This window comes from Giraffa tippelskirchi, chromosome 3 (genome assembly GCF_054371585.1).
Source record: "Giraffa tippelskirchi isolate mGirTip1 chromosome 3, T2T-mGirTip1v1.2.pri, whole genome shotgun sequence".
NCBI lineage: Eukaryota > Metazoa > Chordata > Mammalia > Artiodactyla > Giraffidae > Giraffa > Giraffa tippelskirchi.
In genome coordinates, this window is record NC_137277.1 from 25272000 (window position 1) to 25286336 (window position 14337).

The 14337-nt window shown below is 38.9% G+C and overlaps 1 protein-coding gene across 2 annotated transcripts in view; it reads right to left on the bottom strand.

The window, feature by feature from the left end:
• The window catches only part of ZNF652 (zinc finger protein 652), a 56682-nt gene that overhangs the window by 20120 nt on the left and 22225 nt on the right, over nucleotides 1-14337 (bottom strand). The gene's annotated exons all lie outside the window — the stretch shown is intronic.

Genomic DNA, 14337 nt, shown 5'->3' on the forward strand with positions numbered 1-14337 from the left:
AAATATTCCTCATTGTCCGTTTGGGATATAGCCAAGGAACGTAACAGGAAAAAAGGAGGAGGAGGATCAAGAAGATGAAGCCAGGGAGCAAAGAAAGAGCAGACAATTGAGTTAAGGAGCAAATCTGGGATCTCTTTAAGAACATTTCCCATCCCTGGAGGGGTCCCCTCAATGACTGCTCAGAGGGACTGCAGTATTTGCTGTATGTCTCCTGTTCTTCCCCTTTTCAAATGGGAGTTTGTTTTTTTTTTTATCATCCTGCCACTAGTCACCACTTTACATTGTTTGTGAGGGCAGCCAATCATTTGTCAATTTTTTTCTTAAGTCTGTGGATCAAAAAGAGCAACATTTGGGCCCTATGTAGAGACGACTATGCATCATCTCCTCACGAACACAGGATCACGACCTTGCATCCACTCAGAGATCTGGACTTCAAGCTTAATGCCATGATTGGATACGAACTTAGGGTTTCCTACCTGGGGAGGAAGTGAGTATATTTTTCCTGTGTGAGAGAGTAGATCAACTAACTGGTGGCCAAAAGAATGGTGCTATTCATCAAATATTTTCAGCTGTCTGCCTGGCATAGGCATGTTATGCTTCCTGGCCCTGCCTAGTTACATGGAACCATCATGTTGTGAAATAAGCAATGTGAGTCACTTCTGAGGTAATTAGAGACCCTCTGGACTTCATTTCCCTCTTAGCATGAGGACCAGTGGAGTATAAGAAGGTGGTTGGTGGTTCTATCAGCCTGGATCACCGAGTGACACAAACAGAGCTCTCTTGCTGACCTATCATGGCCATAAAGTGAGAAAAAAAATTCCTTCATTGTTTTAGTGAACCAGATTGGGACATGGTTTGTTACTGTAACACAACATAGCTAATGTAGTTCTTTATGAATACATATATATAAAACATACATCAATGGTTTCAGTCTTAAGCTAGACAGACAGAATTGCTAGGTGAAAAGTTAAAAAATCAGAAAGACGATGAGATCAAGTCTCTACTTAGTAAGTTAGAAAATAAGACTTTTCTTTCTTTAAAAAAAGATTAGATTTAAAGGGCTTTATTCTATTTTTTTGTGGGGGTGATGCTGCATGGCTTGTGGAATCTTAGCTTTCTGAGCAGGGATTGAACCTGGGCCCTGGAAGTGAAAGCACTGAATCTTAACCACTGGACACCAGGGAATACCCTTCCCCTCCTTTTTTTGCTTTATTCTATTTTTAACGACGTACATATACATGGGAACTTCCCTGGTGGCTGCAGTACAAGAGATACAGGTTCGATCTCTGGGTCAGGAAGATGCCCTGGAGAAAGAAGTGGCAACCCACCCCAGTATTCTTGCCTGGGAAATCCCATGGACAGAGGAGCGGCAGGCTACAGTCCATGGGGTTGCAAAAGAGTCGGACACAACTTACCTACTAAAATTAGCAACACATATATGGATTCCCATATGAAACTGAAAGTGACATCTCACTACTAATAAAATCGGGAAAGCTCATAGAAACATCAATAAATCACACTGTTACAATGTAAGAGGCGTCTAATGGTTCACTCTGCAACACATATGGGCTTTCTGCTCACATTTTACTTTCTTCATTTGATTTTGGCACCTTTTCCCTTGTCTGAGTTTTGGTGGTAATCTTCCTGTATTTTCTTTCCAAAAAACTTAAAAATGTCTCATAAGGGCACAACTGAGTAACTTTTAAAAAACCAAAACCACATCAGGGAAATTAAAACCTTCCATGTTCCATTATCCAACTCTTTATGTGTAACTGAAGCTAGAGTTCTATCCTTACTTACAGAGTAAGAGTTCTAACTTATCTATTACAAATCATCTTAACTTAGTTTTTAAGAAGACTAAGTGAATATATTGAGCTCTAAGAAACTAAAGATAGAAGAGGCAAATGAGAAATAACTTTCACTGATATTTAAAGCTGTTCTATAGTATTAAAACAACATAAGTCCATCAGTTCTTAAAGATAATTTTCTAAAGTGTCATAAAATAAATTCCAAAATAAAATGGGTCATTCTTTAGTGTTTTGTTATAATTAATGTATATAACTTGGGGGAAAATGTGGTATGTATGTCAGGGGTACACAAGCTGAGAAGCAGTCAGTCCTGGTACTCTGTAAGTTGGACCAGCTATTGGGAAGAAAATACAATTAAAAAAAAAATTAGAAAATATGACGGCATATATATAGATAGTAAAGTACAGCTTCCAGAATGTGCTTTTTTCAATGCCATTTTCCCCCAAGTGGACTACAAAATAAGTTTATGCAGTCCTCAAGAGTGTTTATTTGAATTTAGTTTTAAAAGGAAAACAATTTTGTTCTCTGAATTTTAAGTTAATTTCAACAAATTTAACTTCTTTTTCTACTAAAATATGTACCTGTGCATTATTCTTGCATGTTAAAAAGATTCCATTTGGGATGAGTCTTCAAGTTGAAAAGGCAACCTTGTAAGATGTATCAATCTGGTAACTCTGCTTACTCCACTTCCTTCAGAGCTGTGGCCCCTGACCTGTTTCCAAAGCTCAAACCACTCATGTACTGCCAGACCCTGGTCCTGCTGACTGGAGACGTTTCTAAAGCATACAACTACCTACAAGGCTCAGGCCAAAACTAAAACCACCAAGAAATGGAAAGGAAAAAGGAGGGAGAGATAAATATGTATCAGCAAAGTTCTTTCGAAAAATAATCCATTAGAAAGAATGGACAAGATGGGTCTGTGATAGTAAGGGTCTGATGTTTTAGTCAAAGCTTTCTTGCTTTTGCTTAAGGCTATTCATCTCTTTCTTATTGGGAAGTATGTTGGTGACACATTGATCAAATAACAACTAATCTCAAAGTCTTTAGATGGTCAAGTAATTATTTAACAACTACTAACTATATGTTTAATATGAATTAAAAAAGTAGAAACCTGAAAGTTTGGAAGATAAATTGCATTCAGGTGGTAAAATCGGGAAAGTTCTGTAAAGGATAGTACATTCCAGGAAAACCTGAAAGGCAGGCAGGTTTCAGACTGGCAGAAATGAAGGCAGAAGTCATTTCTAGCACAGAGAAATAAGAATGGGCTAACAGTGAGGTATACTCCTGAACAAGAGACAGTATAAGTTGTTTAGTTTTACTAGAATATAGGGCTTGAGCAACAGAGAGATGGCAAGGTAGGTGAGTTATTGCCATATAGTGACAAACCTTAAATCTTGGGCTGAAGAGTTTGTAGTTAATACGGATGACAAGATAGAGCAAAGGTTTTCCAAGAAGGAACTGATATAATTAGTCGTGTTTTAGGGGTCAAATTATATCATAACAAACAATTGTAGACCTATATTTAAGTATGTCTTTGAAATATATATATGTGTTGTGCTTAGTTGCTCAGTTGTGTCTGACTCTTTGAGACCCCATGGGCTGTAGCCCGCCAGGCTCCTCTTTCCATGGGCATTCTCCAGGCAAAAATACTGGAGTAGGTTGCCATGGCCTCCTCCAGAGGATCTTTCCAATCCAGGGATTGAACCCAGGTCTCCCACATTGCAGGTGGATTCTTTACCATCTGAGCCACCAGTGAAGCCCAAGAATACTGGAGTGGGTAGCCGTATCTCTTCTCCAGGGGAACTTCCCAAGCCAGGAATCAAAACAGGGTCTCCTGCATTGCAGGAGGATTCTTTACCAGCTGAGCTAACCGGGAAGCCCAACATATACATGGTACAACAAATATACAATTAAGCAAAGTAGAATAAATTTAAAATATGTAAATAAATTGAAGTAGAAAAAACTGAAGTAGGAAAATGAGATAATACCAGGTTTAGGATGAAAACACAATTTTATCCTAAATTCTATATTAGAACAGACTAAAACTTAAAGTATCCAAATGTCAACTTTAAAGAGTTCTTTACAAGAATACATTCTTTATGAGATACTTAATTCCCTACTTAGTGATTAAACTGAGTTTAAGACTCATGTTCACACGAAAGTCTTTATATATATATATAATACAGCAGGTTCTACTTTCAGTAGGCCTAAGATAAGTGAAATCTTACCATGTCCTGTTTTTTTCTTAAAAATAATTTGTGAAAGCAGCCACTATGAAAAACAGTATGGCGATTCCTCAAATTAAATTAGAAATAGAACTACCTTCGATCTAGCAATTCCACTCCTGGGTAATTATCTGAAGAAAATGCTTATGTTCATTGTAGTATTATTTACAATAGCCAAGAAAAGGAAGCAACCCAAGGGCCCATCAATATATGAATGGATAAAGATAGTGTGTATGCACATATGTGCACACGTGCGCGCACACACACACACACAGGAATATTACTCAGCCATGAAAAAGAATGGGCTTCCCTGGTGGCTCAGTGGTAAAGAATCTACCTGCTAATGCAGGAGACGCGAGTTCAATTCCTGGGTTGGGAAGATGCTTTGGAGGAGGAAATGGCAACCCACTCCAGTATTCTTGCCTGGGGAATCCCATGGACAGAGAGGAGCTTGGCAGGTTACAATCTATGGGGTCACAAAAGAGTTGGACATGACTTAGCAACTAAACAACAAGAACAATGAAAAAGAATGAGAGCTCGCAATCTGCAACAGTATGGATGTATCTAGAGGGTACTATGTTAAGTAAAATAAGTCAGACAGATACTACATGACTTCACTTATATGTGGAATCTAAAAACAAAACAAGTGAACAAACATAACAAAACAGAAACAGTCACAGATACAGAAAACAAATAGGCGGTTGCCAGAGGCGTGGAGAATGGGGGGAGAAGAGAAACAGGTGAGGAAGATTAAGAGGCACAAACTATCAGTTACAAAATAAATCAATCATGAGTATGAAATGTATAGTGTAGGGAATACAGTCAATAATTATGTAATATCTTTGTATGGTGACATATTTGTAACTAGACTTATTGTGGTGAAATTCATAGAAATACTGAATCACTATGTTGTGTACCAGGAACTATCATAGTGTTTTAGGTCAATTATAGGTCAAAACAAAACACACACACTCGCAAAAAATAAGATCAGATTTGTGGTTACCAGAGGCAGGGCATAGGAGGAGGGGGAACTGGATAAGGTGGTCAAAAGGCATAAACTTCCAGTTATAAAATACTTAAGTAACATACAACATGATTAACATAATTAACACTCCCATACATTATACATGAAAGTTGCTGAGAGTAAATCCTAAGAGTTCTCATCATCAGGAAAATTTTTTCTATTTCTTTCCTTTTGTGTTTATGTGAGATGATGGATATTCATTAAACTTATGGTAATCATTTTATGATGTATCTATGTCAAATCATTATGCTGCACACCTTAAACTTACACAGTGTTGTGTGTCAATTACATGTCTATAAAACTGGGGGAAAAAATCTTAAGAAACCTTTCAGTATACAGTAAACCTTTCAGTATACAGAATACTGAATCTTTCAGTATTCAGTATACAGTATACCCCTATCCAGGGGTTCCACATCCACAGATTCAACCAACCTAACATTGAAAATAAACATATTTGAAGGCGAGGGTGGGGTGATTTGAGAGAATAGCATTGAAACATGTATATTACCATATGTGAAACAGATTGCCAGCCCAGGTTCAATGCATGAGACAGGGCGCTCAGGGCCTGCGCACTGGGATGACCCTGAGCAATGGGATGGGGAGGGAGGTGGGAGAGGGGTTCAGGATTGCGGATACATGTATACCCATGGCTGATTTCATGTCAATGTATGGCAAAAAACACTATAATATTGTAATTAGCCTCCAATTAAAATAAATAAATTAATTTAAAAAAAAGAAAAAAAATATTTTTTTAATCGCAGAAAGTTCCAAAAAGCAAAACTTGAACCTGCAGCACCCAGGCAACTATTACACAGCATTTACACTGTGTATGCCTAGTACAAGCAATGTAAGTACTTAGAGATACCTACAGGAGGATGTGCACAGGTTATATAAATATTATATACCATTATATACAAGGAAGCATCCTTGGATTTTGGTATCATGGGAGTTCTGGAATCAGTCCCTCATGGATACTGAAGGATGACTTTACCTTGTGGTGTACACCAGAGGTCTGAACTACTTAAGATGATAAACTGCTACAAATTTTAATTAGTAAGAATCATTTAGACCCCTCTGTTCTTGTTCTTTTATATAAAACAAAGCCATATTATTATGGTAAAGAATGCATGATCAAACAGGCTTAATGATGAGACTGATAACTAGGGTTCAATTTCAACCTAAATTTTGGTATTGTCAATCCTTAAATTTTACTAATCTATGTCTCAATCTGCCAATCTGGAAGATGTGAGCTAAGCAAACAAACTGCAAAACTTGGTAAATTCTACTCTCTGATCTATGAAACATATATGGTAGTGGAGGTAATTATACACATTTATATGATACTTTACATATTATATAAAGCACATTTATCATACATTTGTTAAACATTAACTAAGTGCCTACTTTCTAAAGGTGCTCACAAAATTGATCTGGGTTACACTAGAAAAGCTACCAACACATAAAAGGCAACTTTACAACAAACAAAACCCCAAATGATATATATCACTGGACAATATTTTAGATAAACATCATAAAGTATTCTCAGATGCCTATATTTTATATAGTTGAAAAATGTAACTAATTTTAATGCTGTCTTATCTAACAAAATTTAATGTGTGAAATTATTTTTTAAGCAGTGCATTTAATCCATTAACTGTAAGAGATGAAATTGAGAAATGCCTGTCACCTCCAATTTTAAACAAACCTTCTGTAAAAATAAAATTTCACTGTGGTTTCTTACATATGCATTTAAATGAGACTGTCACTGTGTTCCTTGGTAATATGCAAATGAGGCTAGCAGAAGAGGACAAGGGAGAGGTACTCCTCCTAGGTACTACCTGATTACCTTCAAGCATCAACAGTCTCCACATTTCCATATAAGACAGTAAAAACGAAAGTGCATTACTCATCACATAGTCAGCTTAAGCAACCTTAACTTTCATCAATAACTCCCTAGGGTCAAAGAAACCAAACACTAAGTAGGCTACACTGCAGGACCTGGGTGATCACAATATATTTTCACAACATCTTTCTCATTATTCAATTTAATTCATAAATGCTATCTACAGACAGGAGAATATAATTTAACAATGGAGTTATTTTTGAAAGAAGAGTAAGAGTTTTGTATCACTGTTATCTTTCCCAATAAAATCAAAGTCCTAGACACATGAACACTTTCAGTGCCATTAAAAACAATCAGAAAAAACAAAACAATCAGAAGAACATAACAACAAAATACATAATTTTAGGAATTCTCAGTCTAGCTTTGACCATAGATTGTTTTATGGAACAGTTATTGCATTTAATGTACCAGTCCATTTTCAAAATGGCTATCAATGTGAGTATCTTGATCATTATTAGTTGATATCCTCCAAGCCAGGCTTCAGCAATACATGAACCGTGAGCTTTCAGATGTTCAAGCTGGTTTTAGAAAAGGCAAGAGGAACCAGAGATCAAACTGCCAACATCCGATGGATCATCGAAAAAGCAAGAGAGTTCCAGAAAAACATCTATTTCCGCTTTATTGACTATGCCAAAGCCTTTGACTGTGTGGATAACAATAAACTGTGGAAAATTCTGAAAGAGATGGGAATACCAGACCACATGACCTGCCTCTTGAGAAACCTGTATGCAGCTCAGGAAGCAACAGTTAGAACTGGACATGGAACAACAGACTGGTTCCAAATAGGAAAAGGAGTACGTCAAGGCTGTATATTGTCATCCTACTTATTTAACTTATATGCAGAGTATATCATGATAAACGCTGGGCTGGATGAAGCACAAGCTGGAATCAAGATTGCCGGGAGAAATATCAATAACCTCAGAAACGCAGATGACACCATCCTTACGGCAGAAAGTGAAGAAGAACTAAAGAGCCTCTTGATGAGGGATGACCTGGAGGGATAGGATGGGGAGGGAGGTGGAAGGGGGTTCTGGAGGGGGAAAACATGTACACCCATGGTGGATTCATGTCAATGTATGGCAAAACAAATACAATATTGTAAAGTTAAAAAATAGAAAATAAACTAATGAAAAAAAAAAGAAAGTGAAAGAGGAGAGTGAAAAAGTTGGCTTAAAGCTCAACATTCAGAAAACTAAGATCATGGCATCTGGTCCCATCACTTCATGGCAAATAGATGGGGAAACAGTGGAAACAGTGTCTGACTTTATTTCCTTGGGCTCCCAAATCACTGCAGATGGTGACTGCAGCTGTGAAATTAAAAGATGTTTACTTCTTGGAAGGAAGTTATGACCAACCTAGATAGCATATTAAAAAGCAGAGACATTACTTTACCAACAAAGGTCCGTCTAGTCAAAGCTATGGTTTTTCCAGTAGTCATGTATGGATGTGAGAGTTGGACTATAAAGAAAGCTGAGCGCCCAAGAATTGATGCTTTTGAACTGTGGTGTTGGAGAAGACTCTTGAGAGTCCCTTGGACAGCAAGGAGATCCAACCAGTCCATCCTAAAGGAGATCAGTCCTGGGTGTTCATTAGAAGGACTGATGTTGAAACTGAAACTCCAATATTTTGGCCACCTGATGCGAAGAGCTGACATTTGAAAAGACCCTGATGCTGGCAAAGATTGAAGGCAGGAGGAGAAGGGGATGACAGAGGATGAGATGGTTGGATGGCATCACTGACTCAATGGACATGAGTTTGGGTAGGCTTCAGGAGTTGGTGATGGACAGGGAGGCCTGGCGTGCTGCAGTTCATGGGGTCACAAAGAGTCGGACACAACTGAGCGACTGAACTGAACTGAACTGATCCTGCCTATGAGAATGAGAAAAATTAGACTTAAAAGGCCTTGTGCATCTTACATTTCTTAAACTCCTAAAGGTAACATGTTAAGTTAGAACTGAGACCTATTCAGCAGGTACAGATGTTCATACCATGGCTACCTATATGGAAGCCATCACAAGAAGCCTATGTGTATCTTGACTAGATCACTGTGAACTTGAATTAAAAGCTCAGTTAGAAAGTGAAAATCAAGAAATTCTCTCATTACATTCATCCACGATACTTTATAAAAATAAAAATCACAGTATTCAGATGCGTGACCAACACCAGGAAATTATAGAATTTATATATTTGACCTGCATATATGCCTGCTCAGTCATTCAGTCCTGCCCTACTTTTTGTGACTCCACAGACTACAACCCACCAAGCTTCTCTGTCCATGGGATTTTCTCAGCAAGAACACTAGAGTGGTTGCCATTTCCTCCTCCAGGGGATCTTCCTGACCTAGGAATCAAACCTGAGTCTCCTGCACTACCAGGTGGATTCTTTACCACTGAGCCACCTTGGGGTGGGATATTTGACCTACCAAAAGACAAAGGATTGTTTATGTTTTCTCATTGTTGTTGCTGTTGTTGTTGTTCAGTTGCTCGGCATGTTGGATTCTTTGCGACCCCAAGGACTGTAGCATACTAGGCTTCCCTGTCCTTCACTATCTCCTGGAGTCTGCTCAAATTCGTGTCCATTTGAGTCGATGATGCCAATCAACTATCTCACTCTCTGTCGCCCCCTTCTCCTGCCCTCAATCTTTCTCAGCATCAGGGTCTTTTCCAATGAGTCAGCCCTTCACATCAGATGGCCAAAGTTTTGGTGCTTCAGCTTCAGTCCTTCCAATGAATATTCAGGACTGATTTCCTTTAAGATTGACTGGTTTGATCTCCTTGCAGTCCAAGGGACTCTCAAGAGTCTTCTCCAGTACCATAGTTCGAAGGCATCAATTCTTCGGTGCTCAGCCTTCTTTATGGTCCAACTTTCACATCCATACATGACTACTGAGAGAAACCACAGCTTTGACTATACGGACCTTTGTCAGTAAAGTGATAGCTCTACTTTTTAATATGCTGTCTAGGTTGGTCATAGCTTTCCTTCCAAGGAGCAAACGGCTTTTAATTTCATGGCTGCAATCACCGTTTCCCAGTGACTCTGGAGCCCAAGAAAATAATATCTGTCACTGTTTCCATTGTTTCCCCATCTAAAGCCATGAAGTGATGGGACTGGATGCCATGATCTTCGTTTTTTGAATGTTGAGTTTTAAAACAGCTTTTCCACTCTTCTCTTTCACCTTCATCGAGAGGCTCTTTAGTTCTCTTGGCTTTCTGCCATTAGGGTGGTGTTCATCTGCATATCTGAGGTTATTGATATTTCTCCCAGCAATATTGATTCCAGCTTGTGATTCACCCAGCCCAGCATTTTGCATGATGTACTCCTCATATAAGTTAAATAAACAGGGTGACAATATACAGCCTTGACGTACTCCTTTCTCAGTTTTGACCAGTCTGTTGTTCTATGTCCAGTTCTAACTGTTGCTTCTTGATCTGCATATAGGTTTCTTAGGAGGCAGGTAAGGTGGTCTGGTATTCCCATCTCTTTAGGAATTTTCCACAGTTTACTGTGATCTACACAGTCATAGGCTTTAGTGTAGTCAATGAAGCAGAAGTAGATGTTTTTCTGGAATTCTCTTGCTTTCTCTATGATCTAATGGATGTTGGCAATTTGATATCTGGTTCCTCTTGCCTTTTCTAAATCCAGCTTGTACATCTGGAAGTTCTCAGTTCACATACTGCTGAAGCCTAGCTTGAAAGATTTTGAGCATTACCTTGCTAGCATGTGAAATGAGTGCAATTGTATGGAAGTTTGAATATTTTTTGGCATTGCCCTTTGGGACTGGAATGAAAACAAATAAATAAATAAATGAGATGAAATGGGCTATCTGGACACTAATGCTTCAAAGATGGCCCAAAAGATGAAATTCGGTATTCTATATAAAAATGACATTATTGATTTACTGGATAGGTCATAAGTGACAAACTGGACTCTTAACAGCAGTGATGCAATAAGACTTAGTGGATAGTTTAAAACCACCCACAGTGCTAAGGTCACGGGACTTAAACTGGCACTATTTTGGGCTCTTCCATACCACTAGGCAGGTTACTTTACTTTTCAAACCCTCAGATTTCTCACCTACATAGTTAAGAGTGTCCCTTCCACCAGTGACACTTACTGTTTGCACTATTATTTCTTTCCATTCTCTTGCCTAGTTCATCTGGTCACCTAATGCTGCACAGTAACCCCAATCTTTTCAACATGAAGGGCTATCATTTATACTCCCCTTGTCACTCTCATGATGCCCCTTCCATGTTTGCATGCAGCATTGTTTTTAAAAGTTGTGTTTAGGAATTTGCATTTAGGTCATACTTTAAAAAAAATTTTGTACTAACCAAATATAAAAAAATAACCTACCTTTTCAGTTAGGCTCTCTAGCTTTTACCATAATTTCCATTTGACTTTCTGAACACTAAAATTAGTTTATTAATCTCAGGATGGGGATGCCTGAGTTAAGGGTATATACTACCTACAGTCTTGAAGGAAGTATGACACTAAATGGGACTGGCCCATAGCCTGAACCACAGTATAGGTAACTTATTCCAAAACCAACACTGGGTCCACCACACTTTCTCAGAGTAGAGAGAGATATGACCATACTTAACACCATTCCTTGGATGATTCAATCCTCAGCCTTGTTTAGAAGGCATTTAAGACAACATGCCAAATAGGATGTAGAAGAAATCTATGAAGCCTCAGATACCTGCCATATCCACTGCTACCTTACTTTTAATGGTCCTTAAAAAAAATGAGTTGTAGGTTGAGTGAAACAAAACCAGGTAGCAATGCCACAACTGTGTCAAAAAGGTAGAGACACATGGTAGCAAACTGAGCCAATGGCTCTTCCTTCTCTTTTGGGAAGTACAACTGAATATAGAGAACAGGTTGATACTAGGATGTGGGTTGTAACCCTAACCACACTAAGTTATGGTTAAAGAATTGTCACGAGACATCCAGTGAGTCACAGTCTTGGAAGTGATGGGACTCTACCAAAATTGCTGCTACTCAAACATAGGGTTTATTTGTGAATGCCCAGATATCCTTTCTTCCTCTAAGGAGAGAAACGTTTAACTTTTTTTTTCTGATTATTAAAGGCAAAGATTACAGGTCAAATGGGTTTATACACTAGGTGTTTTCTATCCAATTATAGCACTCTACTCTTCATTCACATCTGTCATCTAAACACAAAGTACCAAGAGTCTAATATAAGGAGAAAATATTTATTTATTCCTTCAAATAATTATTGTATTGACCCCAACCTTCATAGGCTTAAATTTGTTTGGAGAGCAAGAACAAAAAACAAGTCACGATTGCCCAATAAAACAAACAGTATTTTTTAAAGGTACCACATAACTATTGAAAAGGTCAAGAAAGATGTAGAATGTACAGCTATGGAAGATCCCATGAGGAGCATGAGATCTGAGTGAGGTCCTGGAGGATGGAGGGATCTCAAGAAGCAGAGAGGAAATGAAAACACAGGCTGAGGAAAGTAAGGCTGTCATCATGAAGAAGCACAGTATACTCAGGCCCAGTCAAAGAGATCTTATCAGGGGTTATAAGCTTATAAATGTGGTTAGTGCAGGGACAGAAAATGGAAGGGTTTGACTACAGGGCTGAGAGATATGGGTATTACTAAAAGTGGCAGAGAGCCAAAAAAAAAAAGGGAAAATCAACAGGATTTTCTCATCAGATGTGAAGGATAAACAAAGAAAAGTAATGGACTTCCCTAGTGGTACAGTGGATAAGAATTCACTGCCAACGCAGGGGACATAGGTTCAATCCCTGGTCTGGAAAGATTCCACATGCTGCAGAGCAGCTAAGCCTGTGTGCCACAACTACTGAGTGTGCACCCGAGAGCCCACACCACAACTACTGAAACCCATGCACCTAGGGCCTGTGGTCCACAACAAGAGAATTCACCACAATTAGGAGCCCGTGCTCCGCAATGAGGAGTAGCTGCCGCTCACGGCAACTAAAGAAAGCCCTCATGCTGCAACATAGACCCAGTGCCGCCAAAAAGGAAAGACAGAAAAGTATCAAAGACGACTTAAGACAATTTGAATTTCCATATCTAAGGCATCCTAATTTATACGGTCCTGTTTGAGATGCCAATTAGCCATGCAAGCAAAGAGGTCAAGTAATCAATTGGATAGAAGATCAGGGGAGAAGTCAGGACTGGAGTTACATGTTTTGGAGACAGCAGCATACAGAAAGAATTTAAATTTGAGGACTGGGAAGACAGGATAGATAGAGAAAAGAAAGCTTTAGGGCACTCTAAGAGCAGAGGAGAAAAAGCCAACAAGGAAGAGTGAAAAAATTAACACTGAGGTAAAATGAAAATGCTAACCTGCAACACACAGAAGCCGAGAGATTAAAAAGAATTTTTTTTTTTTTCAAGAAAGAAGAACTGGTCAGCTGTATCAAATACTGCTAAAAACACTGAGTAAGACGGAGACCTGATGTGAAGAACAGACCCACTGGAAAAGAAGACGCTGATGCTGGGAAAGATTGAAGGCAGGAGGAGAAGGGGACGACAGAGGATGAGATAGCTGGATGGCATCACTGACCCAATGGACATAAGTTTGAGTAAGCTCCGGGAGTCGGTGATGGACAGGGGAGCCTGGAGTGCTGCAGTCCATGGGGTCACAAAGAGTCAGACAGGACTGAGTAACTGCACTGAACTGAAGACAGAGAAAAGTGACCACTGAATTTAGTGGCTGAATAATTCCTTAACGTGAAGGCCCCCTTGTCCTTCCACAGCCTCCTTCTCCCTGGAAAAACAGGCATCTTGAGTTAATTAGTACAATACGTCCCCTACATATGAATGAGTTCCATTTTGAGAACATGTTTGGAAATCCAATATGCTTTTAAGTCCAACAAAGTTAGCCTAGGTACCCAACTAACATAATTGGCTATGTAGTACTATACTGTCATACGTTTATAATACTTTCCACACAAATAATACATAAAAAACAAACATAAAAAAATAAAGAAAAAATTTTAAATCTTATGGTACAGTACAGTACAGTACAGTAGTACCAGCTAGATGATTGCTGCTTTTATGCTTGCTTCAGGACATCCTGGGCTTGAAATATACTGTACTACTGTACTCCATACAGTACTGTACAGTAAAGCACACAAAAGCACAACCACTTGTGAAGGATGCATGCATATGGCAATGTATGGCCACATGTACACCAGACATGGGAACTAACTTATGTGACTGGACATGTGAAACGTTGGCATCTTTGAAAGTCTGCAACTTGAAGGTTCGTATGTACAGGACTTACTGTGTAATGCTTGAGGGCTCAGACTTGGGCTGAGTTCTAGAGCTTCCACTCCTAGCTGTGGGGCCTATTCAACTAACCAGCCTGTCCTGAG